The sequence below is a fragment of the Anolis sagrei genome, chromosome 2 (genome assembly GCF_037176765.1).
Source record: "Anolis sagrei isolate rAnoSag1 chromosome 2, rAnoSag1.mat, whole genome shotgun sequence".
NCBI lineage: Eukaryota > Metazoa > Chordata > Lepidosauria > Squamata > Dactyloidae > Anolis > Anolis sagrei.
In genome coordinates, this window is record NC_090022.1 from 24,348,989 (window position 1) to 24,369,546 (window position 20,558).

Below are 20,558 nucleotides of genomic sequence, written 5' to 3' on the forward strand. Positions count from 1 at the left end.
AAGCAGAATGCTTAACATAATTTTTAAAAGAGCCAGGAAGCTGTTTACATAGAATACAGCTTTTCAGACAATACTTGGTTTTGAAGTGGGCATTGATAGCTTGACAACCCATAAGCAATACCACTTGGTGGCTAATCCCCACCTCCAAGTCTGAGAGCACTTTGAGGGTTGATCTACATTCATTCAGTTAAATATTTTAAACAAGTTGCCATTTCATATTCATATTCCAATTTCCAAGCATGGTTTAAAAAGTTGGTCAGTGAAGACAGTTGGAAGATAGTTATTCAGATACTATGGATTATTAAACAGACAAATCAGTGGCTCCTAGAACAAATCAAGCCTGAACTCTTCCCTAGAAGCCCAAAGGACTGAACTGAGACTAGACAGCTAACTACTTTCACCAAACATACTCACCTAACATTCTCTTTACATACCAGAAAGTGAAAAACTAATTATTTCCGATTCTAAATTTGTGATCTATTAACTTTTGATTTGTTTAATGTGGTTGTGTCTTGAGTCATATATGGAATTTCTGTGGTCACTTTGATTCAAATCACCATATCTATATGACTGTTCCATAAGAGTTGTCAACTCTCTTCAACCAGCTTTCTTCTGCACCTCTAATTGTAACTTAACATATTATCCTCACACTGCTTATCTTCATGATGATGGTGATTCCTGGAATGCTGCGAGCAGCAGTTAAGCAACATCTGCAAGGCAGTATGATTATCGCCCTGCATCTCAAATTGCTGTTTATTTTTTAATTTAATTTAACTTTAATTATATTCCACTTTTCTCCCAGCATGGGATTTATTACATCACAACATGATAGAGACTCATTTTTCTGACTATCCTTTGGCACTGGAGAAGCAAAAACCTGTGGTGGGAACCTGAGAGAACTGGATTACATAACCATGGGAAATCTATATAAATAAAAATGTAATGTTCATTTGTGGGATTAACATAACTCAAAAACCACTGAACAAATTGACATGAAATTAGAGACAATACACCTAACCGTCCAATGAGTGTCCATCACCCCTAAACACACACACACACAAAACCCCAGCGGAATAGACTTAGAAAACCCCAAAATACATCATATATATATAGATACACATATACTGATATACATATACACATGCATACATTCATACACACAGGTGTGTGTATATATATGTGTGTGTGTGTGTATATGCAAATACACACACAAATATACACATACACATATTTACATGTCCACATGCACACACAGCTATATACATATACACATGCACACATACATATACACAGGCACACACATATATACACAAGCACACATATATACACAAATATATGCACACACATATACACACACAAAACACATGTAAATAGACAGGGCCACAGCAACGCGTAGCAGGGGACGGCTAGTCATGGATAAAATCTATGGGCCTGTGGTTGTTAAGAGTCAAGACATCCCAAAAAGAATACTAAGTATGTCCATTGAAGCTAGCACAAACCAATCCTACAAGGAGTAGTTCTAATGTAATGGCGACAGTCTTCACATTTCCACCTGCTGTTATGGTTAAATGCCTCAAAACCACAATTGCTGGTTGGGAAATATTAAATACCAACTTATAATAATAAAGTGTTGGGCAGTTAGGGATTATTATAAACCTTGTTTATGTAGTTGAACAGTTTGGTTTCTAAATCCAGAGCAGGGAACATGTGGCTTGTAAGATATTCTTCAAAAGCATCTTTCATTATCCACCTCCATTGCCAACTCTGAGTAATGCTGATGGAAGTTGCCAACTATAAATGACAAATTGCCAAAGTGGATGGAGCTGGAACATACAGTTGCTGTCATTTAAGAGAATAATTTAATACACCAGTAATGCATCAGATGGGAAAACAGGGTTCAGTAAGGTCTCGGTTAGCTGGAACTCAAACACTGGAACTCTCAACTAAGGGACAGAAAATCAAATAAATGATACAATAGATAAACAAGATCTGTTTTTTTAATAAAGTGTTCAATTAAGTTTGTCTTCATTTGTTTTAATTACTGTATTCCAATATTAATATCAAGCCAATACAGAGTTCATGGTATGGCATAGTTTGGGATATAGTATTAGGCAGGCCTATTTAATAGTAACTCTCAAGCAACCAGAATTTACAATCACCTCACCTCTGAGGATGCTTGCCATAGATGCAGGTGAAATGTCAGGAGAAATGCCTCTAGAACATGGCCGTATAGCCCGAAAAAACCCACAAGAACTGACAGAATTTACAATGTCGTGTGGATTGTGGGTTTTGGTTTGTGGCAAATTTGTTCATGGATGATCACTTGTGACTGCATATGATTGTTTTGTCAAGGGATTTGTAAATGGCTGTTAAGACCTATTCTGGCTCCACATGTTATTTCACAGTGAGGACATAGGTGTTGTTGATTTTTTTGTTTGTTTATTTGTTTTTTGGTGTCAGGAGCCACTTGAGGAACTGCAAGTCGCTTCTAGTGTGAGAGAATTGGCTGTCTGCAAGGATGTTGCCCAGGATGTTTTGATGTTTTACCATCCTTGTGGGAGGCTTCTCTCATGTCCCCGCATGGGGAGCTGGAGCTGACAGAGGGAGCTCATCCATGCTCTCTCTGGATTCTAACCTGAGGACATATGTTTCCAGATGGAAAGCGTTCATGACGGGTTTGCTTGACACACCTTCCTCTTGGTATGTTTCTTCCTGCCTCTTCAAAATCCATAGCACTGTTGGTAACAGTGGACCTCAAGTTAAAGAACACAAGGGCCAGGCTTCCTAGAATCATAGAATCACAGAATTGGGTCATCTAGTCCAACCCCTGTCATGCAGGAAAAGCATAATCAAAGCACCCCCAACAGATGGCCATCCAGCCTCTGTTCTTGGTGTTTTTGGCCACATTTTTTGAAGTTAGCTTTAGGTTCCAATATAGTAGGCTTCAGTTAACTAGCTCCCATTGAGACTGGAGGAAGTTTGTGGTTGCTTGACAGTTACTATTAAAAATAAGCCTTACCAATACTATACTATGCATGGGCCAACTTAGGCCCTCCAGGTTGTTTTGGACTTCAACTCCCACAATTCCTAACAGCCTCAGGCCCTTTCCTTTCCCCCCTCAGCTTCTTAAGAGGCCTGAGGCTGTTAGGAACTGAAGTCCAAAACACCTGGAAGGCCAAAGTTTGCCCATGCCTGTTATAACCCATACTATACTATACCATGAAATGGATATTGAAATATAGTGGACAACAAGTTAAACATGAGCCAGCAATGTGATGTGGAGGCAAAAAAAGCCAATAGGATTTTGGCCTGCACTAATAGGAGTATAGTGTCTAGATCCAGGGAAGTCATGCCACCCCTCTATTCTGCCTTGGTCAGACCACAATTGAAGAGAGATGTTGACAAGCTGTGTCCAAAGGAGGGCAACTAAAGTGATCAAGGGTCTGAAGAACAAGCCCTATGAGTAACAGCTTAAAGAGCTGAGCATGTTTAACCTGAAGAAAAGGCTGAGAGGAGACATGATAGCCATGAGTAAATATGTGAGAGGAAGTCATAGGGAGGAGGGAGAGAATTTTTAACTATTTTTATCTACAGTTATATGTTATTGATTTAGATATGTGATATTTTTATATATGTGTGAGGCATTGAATTTGCCATTTATTATGTTGTAAACCGCTTTGAGTCCCCCCAGGGGTGAGAAAAGTACTATAGAAATAAATAATAATAAACTTGTTTTTTGCTGCCCTGGAGACTACGATGCGGAACAATGGCTTCAGACTACAAGAAAGGAGATTCCATCTGAACATTAGGAAGAACTTCCTGACTGTGAGAGTTGTTCAGCAGTGGAACTCTCTGCCCCAGAGTGTGGTAGAGGCTCCTTCTTTGGAAGCTTTTAAACAGAGGTTGGATGGCCATCTGTCAGGGGTGCTTTGAATGTGATTTTCCTGCTTCTTTGCCCACCAGGTCTCTTCCAACTCTATAATTCTATAGTATTTAGAAGTAAATTAAGACAAAGACATACTTAAGTAAATATAACACATGTTTACTGTTTTGCTGTATCATGAAAATGTTTTTAAAATAAGTATTTCTTTGAATTTTTTGCCTGTTGCTTGAGAGTTCCGGTTAACTGAGACCCTGCTGTATATTTCTTTTTGGATGTGAAGGATGCCAGAGAGCCTCCCAAACAAAAGAGAAATGAGGACTGAGACTTCCCTTTTTTACCTTCAACAAAAGTATACCGTATATTCCAGGGTACAAAATGACTGGGGCTATAAGACGACCCCCCAATTTTAGCAAACAAAATAGTGAGTTGGAGATATACTCACCATTTAAGATGACTCCCCAAACCAGGTGCTTCTCAGGCCGCTCTCCTTCTTCCTGTCCAGGCCTCGCAAGAAGTGCCTCTTCTCCCACGAGACAACGTCTCGCGGGAGAAGTGGCACTTCTCGCGAGGCCTGGACAGGAAGGAGGAGAGCGGCCTGATCAGAAGGACCTCTGGCGCTCATAGAATCATAGAATAAAAAAAGTTGGAAGAGACCTCATGGGCCATCCAGTCCAACCCCTTGCCAAGAAGCAGGAATATTGCACTCAAATCACCCCTGACAGATGGCCATCCAGCCTCTGTTTAAAAACTTCCAAAGAAGGAGCCTCCACCACACTCTGGGGCAGAGAGTTCCACGGTTGAACAGCTCTCACAGTCAGGAAGTTCTTCCTCATGTTCAGATGGAACAATGTTGTCTCGCAGGAGAAGAGGCACTTCTCGCAAGGCATGGACAGGAAGAAGGAGTGCGGCCTGAGCAGCCCAGGGGCCCGGCCACCAACAAAGGAGAGGCATGGGCCTGTGCAAGGAAGGCAGCCTGTAAGGGAGGAAGAATGGGGAGCCTGCCCAGGAGGCCGCCATGAGCCAAGGCGGAGGAGGAGGAGGGGAGCCCAAGGCCAAGGCAGCCATATTAAGTATTTTTTTCTTTTTTTAAAAAAAATTAAGATTTTATTTACATACAATAACAACTTACAGTGTAAACAAAACACAAAACAGTGAACATTTTACAAACACATAACCCCACCACCAAGGCCTGAACAAGTATCCCTTCCTTCACCATATATTTGTAAATCAACCATTAATCAAATGTCATATCCAAAATTCCAGATCGACAGGGTTATATTGTTTTCCCTTTTCGCTCTCTAAAGCATATTTAAGAAAGACCGACCAGTATGCTTCAAAATCCGATCTGTTAATTTCCCCCCTGAATACCCTCATTTCCATTGTTAGTTTATCATTTAAGGCTCCCATACCTCCCTATATCATGCTTCCGGTTTTAGATTAGTTACTATTTTCCAGTTCCTTGCTAATATGATTCTTCCCACTGTGAGCAAAATAATCACCAATTCTTTCTTACTTGTTTCTAGATTCATCATCTAATAATGCTAACGTAGCATCCAGAGTAATATTTGATCCTATAATGTTGTTTACTTCAATAAATATATCCTTCCAAAAACTCTTCACTTGGGGGCATTCCCACCCATATTAAGTAATTTTATTATTATTTTAATTTTATACCCGGCGTACTAGACGACCCCCAACATTTTATAAGGTTTTACATGCCTAAAAAGTCGTCTAGTACCCTGGTATATACGGTAACTTTCTTCAGGTCTATAATGGGCTGATTTCTCCCTGTGACTCCAGATGTAGCAGTACAGAGAAATCCAAACTACAACTCCCAGGATTCAATAGTGGGGCGGAGCTAGGAAAGCCTGGAAGCCGAGGAAACTGAGTCATTTTGGGCTGCAGAACGTCAGAGCATCAGACGAGAAGGAAGTGTTTCCAAACTTCCCAAGGTAAAGAAAATTTCTCTTACTATTTCCATTCCATGCAAAACTCCCTTTGGCAACAAGTAGCTGAGGAGTTTTTGTAAGTTTAAAGCGATCCTATCTCGAGTTGTCAGTGACGCTCAGTGCTTTGAAGCAAGTCTTTTACGGCTTGGATCCATGTGCTTTTTAAAGCTCAAATCCTTTCTTGAATTACTTTGTTTTCCCCTTTTGTGAATTACCGGTAACATAGAGCAGGAACTTTGTTGCAAAGTGTTGCAAAAGTGGGCCTGGACCCACCGTAGGGAGAACATTCAGCAAGTAAAGTTGTAACTAAAAGAGCAGAGCAGTCGTGGCTTCAGGTTCTCTGTGACGCAGTTCATATTTGCCCTGCCTTGAGTACATCTTCACTGGGGAATTAATACAGTTTTGACATTACTTGAACTGCTATGGCCCAATACAATGAAAACCTGGCAGCTGTATTTTTACTAACAGGCGTGGGCAAACTTGGGCCCTCCAGGTGTTTTGGACTCCAACTCCCACCATTCCTAACAGCCTCGGGCCCCTTCCTTTCCCCCCTCAGCCGCTTAAGTGTTTGTAAATTAGCTTCTTCTTCTTTTCTTTGCTTTGTGTTTTTGTTTTTGTGTTTTATAGTGCTGTGTTCATGTTCCGTTATTTTTTAGTAGATAATTACTTGTTGCAGGTTTAATATAGATAGGTTTGTTGTTTATTTGGTCAGTTGTTTCCAACTCTTTATAACCTCATGGACCAGCCCACATCAAAGGAGCCCGCAGTGGCACAATGGGTTAAACCATATTTTTGTTTGTGTTTTTATAGTCCTATGTTCATGTTCTGTTATTTTTTAGTAGATAATTACTTGTTGCAGGTTTAATGTAGATGAGTTTGTTGTGTATTCGGTCAGTTGTTTCTGACTCTTTATCACCTCATGGACCAGCCCATGCCAAAGAGCCCCCCTCCCCCCGCCCCGATGTGGTGCAATAGGTTAAACCCTGAAGACCAACAGACCGACATTTGGAGGTTGGAATCCAGGGAGAGTGCGGATGAGCTCCCTCTGTCAGCTCCAGCTCCCTATGCGGGGACATGAGAGAAGCCTCCCACAAGGATGGTAAAACATCAAAACATTGGACAATGTCCTTGCAGACAGCCAATTATCTCGCACCAGAAGCGATTTGCACTTTCTTAGGCACTCCCAACACACACACACAAAGAGTCCACACCAGAACCGGCTGTCAGCCTGCAGAGCTCCCACCCCCATCTCCTTCAAGGTCAAGTCAGTCACTTCAAGATACCATCCATCCATCTTGCCCTTGGTCAGCCCCTCTTCCCTTTTCCTTCCATTTTCCCCAGCATCATTGTCTTCTCTAAGCTTTCCTGTCTTCTCATGATGTTGCCAAAGGACTTCATCTTTGCTTCTAATATCCTTCCCTCCAGTGAGCAGCTGGGCTTTATTTCCTGGAGTATGGACTTCTTGCGGTCCAAGGCACTCTCAGAATTTTCCTTCAACACCAGAGTTGTAAAACATCTATCTTCCTTCGCTTGGCGTTCCTTATGGTCCAGTTCTCGCATCCATAGGTTAATATGGGGAATACCACTGCTTTAACTATGCGGATCTTCATTGCCAGTGTGATGTCCGTACTCTTCACTATTGAGGTTGTAGATGGGTAGTTGTTTAAAAATGTAAAAAACGTGTTTGTACATTTCATTATTCTTGTGTAACTATTTATTTTGTTTTTTTAAATAAAATATTTTTTAAAATATGATATTGTACTGTATTAATGCTGCCTCTTAGGGTGATGGAGTCTTCTTCTCTGGAGGCTTTTAAGAAGAGATGATCATCTGCTGATGATGCTTTGATTGTGTTTTCCTGCATGGCATGGCAGAATGGGGTGGGACTGGATGGCCTTTGGGGTCTCTTCCAACACTCTGATTCTGTGATTCTACACGGTTCTGGCCCTACTTACCTCTCCGAACGCATCTCCTCCTATGAACCGACCAGGTCTGGGGAGGCCCTGCTCTCGGTCCCGCCTGCATCGCAGGCGCGCCTGGTGGGGACGAGAGACAGGGCCTTCCCAGTGGTGGCCCCTCGGCTGTGGAATGCCCTACCTGCAGACATCAGATTGGCCCCCTCGCTGTTGGCGTGTCAGAGGAAGGTGAAGACCTGGCTATTCGAACAAGCGTTTGACTAAACAGTGAAATTGAACATAGGAATACGGAACAATGGATAATGAGAGTGGATTCTGATTTTATTGTTGAGGCGTTATGATTGTTATACTGTTGTTAATTGTTGATGTTATAATCTGTTTTAATTGCATTATACTGTTTTGTGATATTTTGCATTGTTGTGTAAACTGCTTTGAGTTGCCTAAGGGCTGAGAAAAGCGGTATAGAAATAAAGTAAATAAATAAATAAAGTAAATAGTACAGTATAGATGCACCTGAAGTATCTCAAAGTAATTTTAGCATAAAAAGTAGCTTCCTTTCTAGGTGGCAATCCCTGAATCTTCCGCTGGGGTTGTGGGAGTCATAGTTCCCTATCTTCTTCCCCCAACTACAATTCGTAGCAAGCCTTAAGGGCTGGTGGTTTGGGCCTTAGGAGGCCAGAGTTTGAGTCCCTGTTCAGCCATAGAAACCCCTGGGTGACCTTTCGGAAGTCACATTCTCTCAACTCCAATAGAAAGCAAAGGGTTCACCTCCACTACAGAATTAATGCAGTTTGACTACTTTAGTAACCATGGCTCAATGCTGTAAGATGCTGGGAGTTGCAGTCTGAGGAGGCAAAGATTAATGGCCAAATACTTTGTTAAACTACAGCTCCCATGATAAAACAACTTCAAACTGCATTAATTCTGCAGTATAGATGCAGCCAAAGCCACTTCCCCTCTCCGAATCTCATGACTCCTGGGACTGTTTTCAACAAAGGAAAACTCTCAAACAGCTCCAAACTGAAGAATATTTTGGTCTCAGGTTGTTGTCATTGGGGGTTCTGTGTCTTCAAGTTGTTTCCTACTTATGCAGACCCTAAAGTTTTCTTGGCAATATTTCCTCAGAATAAGTTTGTCTCTACACTGTAGAATTAATATAGTTTGACATCACATAACTGGAATGCACTAGTGGAGGAAAAGGCCAGGGAAGGACATTGCAGAATGTGACTTCCGAAAGGTCACCCAGGGGTTTCTATGGCTGAACTTAATTACTCATTTCCCCAACACTTCATGTTCTTAACAAGAGCCTGTAGTATTCCCCAGCTAGCAATTATGGTTTTGAGGCAACCACAGCATTTAACCATAAGAACAGGTGGGAAGTCTACAAAATGCACTACAAGGTTTTGTTACTTGGCAAGAGCTGCTTCTGTAGAATTTGTTTGTTCTAGCTATTCCCTACACACTAGTATTTGAGGGTGTGTGCTGTTGTTGTTATGGGCCTTTGACTCAATTTTAATGTATGGCAATCCTATTGGGGGGGGGGGGATTACTTTAGGTTAGTGAGAGGAGGAATTTACACGTCTTCATGTTCTCCCATTTCCATCCAGAGACAGACAGGAAGAACAAAGATCCCACAAATCTCTTCTTAGCCATTTCAGACACCAGTCTGTTTGCCTTTCAAGTTCTCTCAACTCCAATAGAAAGCAAAGGGTTCACCTCCACTACAGAATTAATGCAGTTTGACTACTTTAGTAACCATGGCTCAATGCTGTAAGATGCTGGGAGTTGCAGTCTGAGGAGGCAAAGATTAATGGCCAAATACTTTGTTAAACTACAGCTCCCATGATAAAACAACTTCAAACTGCATTAATTCTGCAGTATAGATGCAGCCAAAGCCACTTCCCCTCTCCGAATCTCATGACTCCTGGGACTGTTTTCAACAAAGGAAAACTCTCAAACAGCTCCAAACTGAAGAATATTTTGGTCTCAGGTTGTTGTCATTGGGGGTTCTGTGTCTTCAAGTTGTTTCCTACTTATGCAGACCCTAAAGTTTTCTTGGCAATATTTCCTCAGAATAAGTTTGTCTCTACACTGTAGAATTAATATAGTTTGACATCACATAACTGGAATGCACTAGTGGAGGAAAAGGCCAGGGAAGGACATTGCAGAATGTGACTTCCGAAAGGTCACCCAGGGGTTTCTATGGCTGAACTTAATTACTCATTTCCCCAACACTTCATGTTCTTAACAAGAGCCTGTAGTATTCCCCAGCTAGCAATTATGGTTTTGAGGCAACCACAGCATTTAACCATAAGAACAGGTGGGAAGTCTACAAAATGCACTACAAGGTTTTGTTACTTGGCAAGAGCTGCTTCTGTAGAATTTGTTTGTTCTAGCTATTCCCTACACACTAGTATTTGAGGGTGTGTGCTGTTGTTGTTATGGGCCTTTGACTCAATTTTAATGTATGGCAATCCTATTGGGGGGGGGGGGGATTACTTTAGGTTAGTGAGAGGAGGAATTTACATGTCTTCATGTTCTCCCATTTCCATCCAGAGACAGACAGGAAGAACAAAGATCCCACAAATCTCTTCTTAGCCATTTCAGACACCAGTCTGTTTGCCTTTCAAGTTCTCTCAACTCCAATAGAAAGCAAAGGGTTCACCTCCACTACAGAATTAATGCAGTTTGACTACTTTAGTAACCATGGCTCAATGCTGTAAGATGCTGGGAGTTGCAGTCTGAGGAGGCAAAGATTAATGGCCAAATACTTTGTTAAACTACAGCTCCCATGATAAAACAACTTCAAACTGCATTAATTCTGCAGTATAGATGCAGCCAAAGCCACTTCCCCTCTCCGAATCTCATGACTCCTGGGACTGTTTTCAACAAAGGAAAACTCTCAAACAGCTCCAAACTGAAGAATATTTTGGTCTCAGGTTGTTGTCATTGGGGGTTCTGTGTCTTCAAGTTGTTTCCTACTTATGCAGACCCTAAAGTTTTCTTGGCAATATTTCCTCAGAATAAGTTTGTCTCTACACTGTAGAATTAATATAGTTTGACATCACATAACTGGAATGCACTAGTGGAGGAAAAGGCCAGGGAAGGACATTGCAGAATGTGACTTCCGAAAGGTCACCCAGGGGTTTCTATGGCTGAACTTAATTACTCATTTCCCCAACACTTCATGTTCTTAACAAGAGCCTGTAGTATTCCCCAGCTAGCAATTATGGTTTTGAGGCAACCACAGCATTTAACCATAAGAACAGGTGGGAAGTCTACAAAATGCACTACAAGGTTTTGTTACTTGGCAAGAGCTGCTTCTGTAGAATTTGTTTGTTCTAGCTATTCCCTACACACTAGTATTTGAGGGTGTGTGCTGTTGTTGTTATGGGCCTTTGACTCAATTTTAATGTATGGCAATCCTATTGGGGGGGGGGGGATTACTTTAGGTTAGTGAGAGGAGGAATTTACACGTCTTCATGTTCTCCCATTTCCATCCAGAGACAGACAGGAAGAACAAAGATCCCACAAATCTCTTCTTAGCCATTTCAGACACCAGTCTGTTTGCCTTTCAAGTTCTCTCAACTCCAATAGAAAGCAAAGGGTTCACCTCCACTACAGAATTAATGCAGTTTGACTACTTTAGTAACCATGGCTCAATGCTGTAAGATGCTGGGAGTTGCAGTCTGAGGAGGCAAAGATTAATGGCCAAATACTTTGTTAAACTACAGCTCCCATGATAAAACAACTTCAAACTGCATTAATTCTGCAGTATAGATGCAGCCAAAGCCACTTCCCCTCTCCGAATCTCATGACTCCTGGGACTGTTTTCAACAAAGGAAAACTCTCAAACAGCTCCAAACTGAAGAATATTTTGGTCTCAGGTTGTTGTCATTGGGGGTTCTGTGTCTTCAAGTTGTTTCCTACTTATGCAGACCCTAAAGTTTTCTTGGCAATATTTCCTCAGAATAAGTTTGTCTCTACACTGTAGAATTAATATAGTTTGACATCACATAACTGGAATGCACTAGTGGAGGAAAAGGCCAGGGAAGGACATTGCAGAACTTGAAAGGCAAACAGACTGGTGTCTGAAATGGCTAAGAAAAGATTTGTGGGATCTTTGTTCTTCCTGTCTGTCTCTGGATGGAAATGGGAGAACATGAAGACGTGTAAATTCCTCCTCTCACTAACCTAAAGTAATCCCCCCCCCCCATAGGATTGCCATACATTAAAATTGAGTCAAAGGCCCATAACAACAACAGCACACACCCTCAAATACTAGTGTGTAGGGAATAGCTAGAACAAACAAATTCTACAGAAGCAGCTCTTGCCAAGTAACAAAACCTTGTAGTGCATTTTGTAGACTTCCCACCTGTTCTTATGGTTAAATGCTATAGTTGCGTCAAAACCATAATTGCTAGCTGGGGAATACTACAGGCTCTTGTTAAGAACATGAAGTGTTGGGGAAATGAGTAATTACTAAGCCCTTTTTATGTGGCTGAAGAGTTTGGTTTCTAAATCCAGAATGGAAATGTGTGGTTTACCAGATTTCTTCAAAGGCACCTTTCATTCAAGAAAATCTTAACAAATGCTATGTTCAGCAAAGGAAAAGAGGGATCCTCTCACCTCTGCAGGAGTCTCCCGTATACCATGCAACTGTGGACAAGTCTACATAGCGGAACACCAAACGCAGCATTGCCCAAACACGAATCAATGAACATGAAAGGCACTTGATCAACCAACCTGGACACAGAATATTATTTGAGAACACAGAAATTCTAAACCACTCTGACAATCATCATGTCAGACTACACAGAGAAGCCATTGAAATCCACAAATACGTGAACAATTTCAACAGAAAGTAGTAAACCATGAAAATGAACGAAATCTGGTTACCAGTATTAAAAAAACACCAGAATCAAGACAGTAAATAAGGAGCACCACTCAGAAACAGGGGAATTCCAGACAACAAGCAATCAAAAGCCAGTTAACAACAAGCAATCAAAAGCCCAAATAGAGAATGCCACCAGGCAACAAAGGCCAGTCTACCTCTATGCAGATATCCTTATCTATTGATTACTAGCCATCCCCTGCCACGCGTTGGTGTGGCCCAGTCTGTATATATGTATTTTGTGTGTGTGTGTGTATGTGTATATATGTGGTTTTGTGCATGCTTTGTAGTGGGGTTTTTTTTTTTTGCTTTTTAAGTCTCTTCCGCTGTGTTTTTCAGTGTTTTTTATGAGTGGTGGTCACTCATTGGCCTGATAGGTATATTGTGTCCAAATTTGGTGTCGATTCGTCCAGTGGTTTTTGAGTTATGTTAATCCCACAAATGAACATTACATTTTTATTTATATAGATGCAAACACTTTATGGCTACTCAAATGCTAATTCAGGCTTATAATCTCAATATTCACACTTGCTTTAAACAGATAAGGGTTCTTTCTCTCACACTGGACATGCCACAGATATATATATACATCTCACTTGCTTCATTGCCAACAGAACCTCTGAAGATGCCAGCCACAGATGCAAGTGAAATGTCAGGAGAGAATGCTACTGGGACATGGCCATAGATCCTGAAAAGCTCATAGTAACCCAGCAACTTTCATTATCCATCTCAATTGGCAATTATGAGTGGAGCTGATGGGAATAGCTGTCTGACAATATAGGGAGACCATATGCTGCCCACCTCAGTCTAAATGGACTGTGTATCTGATGGTAAAACAGGGCATCTCATTTTGCTGGAGCTTGTGTTGCTATAGGGATCCTGCATCTTACATAGCAATCCCATGAAGAAATATATTTGGGAAGAGCTTTATAGGTCCCACAACACTAAGAAAACCCAGAGGGTGGCACGCTTACCTAAGCTATGGAAAGGCAAGGATAGAAAAAAACTTTACTAATCATTACATAAGAGGCCCCCTACTAAAGACCTGGAACAAGTATAAAGACATCATTTACCCCAGAATACCCATGTGGACTTCGCCAATAGAGGCATATCATAAAAGAGAGTTACCGAAAAGTAGATGGCTTAATTACAGGCAACTATTGGTTAAAATCAACAATGAATGGCACCTGAGGTCTATGGAAGAATTAAAGAGGGAAGATAAAGAACTAAATTGGCTACAATATATACAAATTAAAGAAACTTTAAAGGAAGATCTAAAAGTGGGATTTAGCGAAAAGGACACATGTTGGGATATAATTATGAAAAAGGATAAGAAGCTGGTTAGAATCTTGTATCGAAACCTGTTAGAGTGGAATACTGAAACGGAAATAGTAAAAGAAAATATGGTCAAGTGGGCCAGGGATATAGGCCACTCTATACTAACAAGCGAATGGGAACAAGTATGGAAGGTCAAGCTTAAATACACTAGAGCCAGCAGCATAGTAGAGAACTGGCACAAAGTTTTCTATAGATGGCATTTGACACTTGTACAATTGGCGAAATTTAGTAAAAATAACAATACGCAGTGCTGGAAGTGCGGAAAGGAAGCTGGAACCTATTTCCATTTGTATTGGAATTGCAAGAAGATTAAAAAAATTTGGACGACGGTTCATTTACATACACAAAACATTATTAAAACAAAGTTTGAGCTCAAACCTGAATATTATTTATTGAACATAACAGATTTAGGTCTGAAGAAAAATTAAGAAAAAAATTTGGTTTTATTTATCGTCGGCAGCCAAAATATTGATAGCCCAGAAATGGAAAAGTAAAGAGATCCCAACTAATGAAGATTGGATAAAGAAAATAACAGATTTCAGAATTTGTGACAGATTATCGAGTCAAATAGAAGAACTCAGTAAGACCAAACAAATAAGCTGGAAGGACATGGAAGAATATTTGAAAAGCAAATTCAAACTGGACACTTAAAAGTCGATGGGTAAGAAGAGCAAGGACAGCAAGGACAGCAAGGAACAGGAAAAAGGAACAATACAACGAGATAATCACTCCTCTGCGGACTGAACGGAAGTGATGCACACATTTGTCTGACCCCCATCCCATTCTCCACCCATTCCTACCTCCCCTTTATCCTTTCTATTCTACTTCTGGGCCCCTCCCTACCTCTCTTACCCCGCCTACCCTTCATTTTATCCCCCACGGTCTGTCTAAACTTCACAACTTTCTATCACAATAATTGTTCTCCCTCTTTCACTGTAAAAGAAAATGGTATAAAAATTAATAAAAAGAAAAAAAGAAAACATAACACAACAATAAACAAAGCAAATCAAAACAATTAAGCAAAATAACAATGACAATACATCAATACATCAAGACACTTAATAAAAAAAAAAAAGAAAACCCAGATCATGCTTGAGGATCCATCTCACCTGGCATATTTGAATGAATTATTACCATCTTGCAGATGGTACAGGGTGACAAAGACAAGGACAAACAGACTGAGAGATAGGGTTTATCCTAGAGCTGTGGCTATGTTAAACCCTATGGTTTCACACTGATGTGGAATTGGGGGCTGTGTGGTAGTGGTTGAGGTGTGGAGGGATGGATATGTTGTTTTGTGGCGTGTGCTAGGGAAGGCATTTAATTTCATAGTGCAAAAGCACCATGACAGTAAAGCTGTTCTATTCTATTCTAGTCTATTCTTGGGCATAAAAGAAAATAGAAAAAAAAATACTCAAAAGATTGCATGATGCATTTAGTGCATTTTGGTTGAACAAAAAGGCACCTGCCCATTGTGGATTTTGTATTATGTGTCCACACTAGAATTCTAGCAGTTTGTAAGCACTTTAACTGTCATGGTTCAATGCTATGGAATTTTGGGATATATAGTTTTAAAGGCTTTTTCTTTTTCTGCCAGAGAGCTCTGATTTTCTGTTTTGTAGTTATGTGCCTTCAAATCATTCCTGACTTATGGGAAATCATGGGTTTTTCTGATTTAGATTTGAGACTTGGGGAGCATCTACATTGTAGAATGAATGCAGTTCGACACCAATGGCAGTTGTAGTAATGCAAGGCCTTTAACCATCTCTGCCAAAGCCTACGGGTACCTCATCAAACTCCCATAACCCCCACACATTGTAGATGCACTCTGTGACTCTCTGGCTCCTTCTACACTGCTACATAATCCACATTATCAAAGCAGATGATCCACATTCTCTGCTATGAACTGGGTTACATGAGTCTACACTGCCATATAATCCAGTTCAAAGCAGATAATCTGGATTTTATACAACAATGTAGAAGAAGCCTCTGTCTCACACAGAGAGATGTGTCTCTTTTCTCTCTCAAGGTCAGACTGACATCCTTCTGCACACCCCTATTATTCCTTTTCCACACACAAATGTTCTCTTGTTTTTCAAATGCTCTCAAAATTTCTTTCAAGGCAAGTGGCTGGAGGGCCATCACTCCTTCCTTTGTTCTTGTGTACTTAAGGCAATCTTGTTGTTTTTTTTTCTTGGCAAGGTTTGTTAAGGGTGTTGCCTCTGCCTCTCTCTGCGGCTGAGAGAGTGATGGGCCCAAGTCTACCTTGCTATAGATTTCCAGGTTGAAGCGTGTGGGTTGATAGTATTTGAACCAAATGGTTTCAAAAACTAAAATCATGTGTTGAATCACTCCCCACGCCCCTTTGTAAAATAAAAGTTTGGCTGAACTTTTTTACAAAAAGTTTTTAAAAAGATTGCCCAGAGAGCCATAGTATTGCTTTCTAGAGGTGGATCTACAAGGTTGAGTTAATGCAGTTTAACACCACTTCAACTGCCATGTCTCAAGGCTTTTTTTTTTTGTCGTGTCAAGAGCAACTTGAGAAACTGCAAGTCGCTTCTGGTGTGAGAGAATTGGCCATCTGCAAGGACATTGCCCAGGGGACCCCCGGATGATTGGATGTTTTTATCATCCTTGTGGGAGGCTTCTCCCATGTCCCCGCATGAGGAGCTGGAGCTGATAAAGGGAGCTCATCCACCTCTCCCCGGATTCGAACCTGCGACCTGTCGGTCTTCATTCCTGCCGGCATAGGGGTTTAACCCACTGCGCCACTGAGAGCTATGCGATCATGAGAGTTGTTGTTTTTCCTGGAGGTTGTAATTTTTCACATTAACCTTCTCTGCTGATGAGTTCTGCATCATAACTACAAGCCCTAGGATTTAACTGTCCCAGGCCCCAGCTCCTCATGCAGGGGCAAGAGGCAGTTAAAGCAGTGGTGCAATGGGTTAAAGCCTTTTGCCAGCAGAACTGCTGTCTGACAGGTCAGCGGTTAGAATCTTGGAAGAGCGGGTTGAGCTCCCTCTGTCAGCTCCAGCTCCTCATATGGGGACATGAGAGAAGCCTCCCACAAGGATGGTAAAAACATCAAATATCCAGGCGTCCCCTGGACAACGTCTTTGCAGACAGCAAATTCTCTCACACCAGAAACGACTTGCAGTTTCTCAAGTCTGACACAGAAAAAAAAAGTTAAAGCAGTGTCAAACTACACTGATTCTACAGTGGATATGTCAGCTAGGTTAGAGTCCAACCATGGCAAGAAAGAGAGGAAACAGCAATTGCAGTTTAGGTCATTTCTACCCAAATTGTTATGTGTGATTTTCCTGATAACATGCAATTCAGATTGACACCAGGGATTTTCATGCCATACTGCAGAAGTATAATGCGGTGATTCCATTTAAGCCTAAGAGTAGTAGTTTAGGGAAACCCCACCTCCTCCAGCAGGGGAAGAGCTTGGGACCGGATCTTGGGGGAGTGTCTGAATAACTGGATGAAACCAGGGAAACTGGATGAAACCAGGTTACTTGGTCTGTGCGGCGCAGCCATCTCCAAATCTTCCAAGGTAATGAAAGTTCAGTTCTTGTGGGTTTTTTCGGGCTATATGGCCATGTTCTAGAGGCATTTCTCCTGACGTTTCGCCTGCATCTATGGCAAGCATCCTCAGAGGTCTTTCTTATTCCACAGTTGACTGCAAAATTCTTTCGGCAAAAAGGCCTCTCTTTCCTTCTTTCTTTTATACTTAAGGCGATCCTATTACAGTTATCTAATATCTATCCTTGGCAGGATTCGTTGTCAGTTGACTTTGCCTCCCTCTTGCCTCCCTATGGCATGTTGGGTTTCTAGGGTTGAACTTGGGCCGATCTACACTGCAGAATGAACACAATTTGACACCACTTTGCTATGGAATCCTGGAGTTACTGCCAAAGAGCACTAGTGCCTCACTACATCTGTCACTTAGGATTCCATAGTTTTGAGTCACGGCAGTTAAAGTGGCATCGAATGGCAGGCCTACTGGCTATGAATTTTAAACTCATGTCTTGTATTTACTATGTTTGAATCTTTTTTTTCTGTATTTCAAATAAATAAGATTTAAAATGTGTATTTGACACAATGTTTTATAATGATATATTTTAACTGTATTGTGCCCCACCTCAAGAGGTGGGTAAGAAATAAAAGTTACTATTATTATTATTATTATTATTATTATTATTATTATTATTCCCCACTTTATCTTCCCAAAGGAGAGTCAAAGCAGCTTGACATAAAAGCATTAGTATACAATTTAAAATATAATAATATGCAAACATTAAAATAGAATTAAACACAAACAGCACTAAAACAATTTATTGTCGAAGGCTTTCATGGCTGGGATCACTGGTTTGTTGTAGGTTTTTTCGGGTTATATGACCATGTTCTAGAGGCATTCTCTCCTGGCGTTTTGCCTGCATCTATGGCAAGCATCTTCAGAGGTTGTGACCTCACAACCTCTGAGGATGCTTGCCATAGATGCGGGCGAAAACGTCAGGAAAGAATGCCTCTAGAACATGGCCATATAGCCCGAAAAAACGTACTAACAACCCAGCACTAAAACATTCAGTTAAAATCCATCAAAACATTTAAAAACCACATCCCCTGACTCTATCTTAAACTCTAGCTAAGGGCCCTTCCACACAGCCATATAATCCAGAATAGCAAGGCAGATAATCCACAATATCTGCTTTGTACTAGGAGCCCTTCCACACAGCTCTATATCTCAGAATACCAAGGCAGGAAATCCCACATTATCCAAACGTGGACTCAGATAACCCAGTTCAAAGCAGATATTGTGGGATTTAATAAAGCTGTGTGGAATGGGCCTTAGGTACCCAACAATGCCCCAGGTAGATCTTTTGTAATGATAAAAGAAACAGACATTGTTTCATTTTGGGGTTTTATGAATAATCCTAGTAGAAAATGTATAAGGATGCAACTCCCATTATCATCTGTCATTGACACAAAAGTATACCAATACTTAAAGTTGGTCATGGGGGGGGGGGGGGGGGTCTGTGTACCAATTTTGGCCCAGATCCATAGCTGGTGGGAGTCACAGGGTGCTCTGGAAATGGGAGCCATCGCAGAAATAGTAGAGTAGCCACATAATTTTATGCTAGTGCTCCTCCAATGTTCTTGTCCCAGGAGTCCTGTCCCCCCCCCCCACCCCCCACCACCACCACCACCACACACACACAAAGGTTGGCTTAATTTCCTATCTCTCTCTGAGTTAGCCCTTAGAATTAGTTCTCCCCTCTTATCTCACCCTGTTTTTAAATCATTTTATGTACATGCGCCCCGCCCTTTATCTGCCATTATGCTTAGTTCTTATGTTTTGTGTATATTGTTTTATATGCTTTGATGTTTTATATTTTACTGTTATGTTGTTTATTTGATTGTAATTTGTATTGTTATATTGTAATTTTTGTTCGGGCTTTGCCCCATGTAAGCCGCTCTGAGTCCCCTTTGGGGAGATGATGGCGGGGTACAAATAAAGTTTATTATTATTATTATTATTATTATTATTATTATTATTAAATCACTTGCCACATACATACAAACATACATATTTTCCTTTTTATTATAGACTACCTCAGGCCTGGGTTAGGTCTTTTGTAATGCTATTTATAAGAAATAGTATTCAAAGTTTTGAGGTCATGTTCATTCACAGTCAGGTTCAGGGCCCTTCCACACAGTCCCTTCCACACATCTGAATAAAACCCCACATTATCTGCTTTGAACAGGGGGCCATTCCACACAGCCCTATATCCCAGAATATCAAGGCAAAAAATCCCACAATATCTGCTATGAATTGGGTTATCCGAGTCCACACCGCCATATATTCTAGCTCAAAGCAGATAATGTGGGATTTTATTCAGCTGTATGCCTGGAATATATGGCAGTGTGAACTCAAGATAATCCAGTTCAAAGCACATATTGTGGGATTTTCTGCCTTGATATTCTGGGTTATATGGCTGTGTGGAAGGGCCCCCACAGTACTCTCTGGAAGTAGAGCCATCCTAAAAAATACAAACATAGATACATACAAACATAGAAGTTTTCACTTTTATTATACACTCGCTTAGGTACCCAGCGATGTCCGTTAGATATTGTATAAAGATAAATATTAAAGCAGTCATTGTTTGGTTTTGGAGTCTATGAATATACCCATTATAAAATGTCTAAGGATGTGGATAAACTACAACTCCCATCATTATCTGTCATGGCTGTAAAGTGGGTTCTTATGGACACATGTACCAAGCTTGGTCCAGAACCATCATTGGAGAGATTCTGTGTTCTCTGGTTGTGAAGTACAACTCCCACCATTTTAGGTCAATCCCCCCCCCCCCCCCCCCGCTGGGTTCTTCAGTATTTAAAGTTGGTCAGGAAGGGTTTCTGTGCCAAGTTTGGTTTAAATGCATTGTTGATTGTGTTCAGAGTGCTGTTAGATTGAGGGTGAACTACAGTTCCCAGAAACGTGGGTCAATGTCCCTTAAATCCTGCCAATATTCAAATTTGGTCATATTGGATATATGTGCCAAATGTGATCC

At 41.0% G+C, this 20,558-nt stretch overlaps 1 protein-coding gene across 2 annotated transcripts in view; it reads left to right on the forward strand.

Annotated features, from left to right (window-relative positions):
- Window positions 1-5,784: 5,784 nt before the first annotated feature.
- Window positions 5,785-20,558, forward strand: part of LOC132765132 (C-type lectin domain family 2 member B-like) — a 35,804-nt gene continuing 21,030 nt past the window's right edge. For both annotated transcript variants that reach the window (XM_067463375.1, XM_067463377.1), the window contains exon 1: window positions 5,785-5,835. The gene's annotated coding sequence lies outside the window, so the exon portion shown is untranslated. The remainder of the gene's footprint in view (window positions 5,836-20,558) is intronic.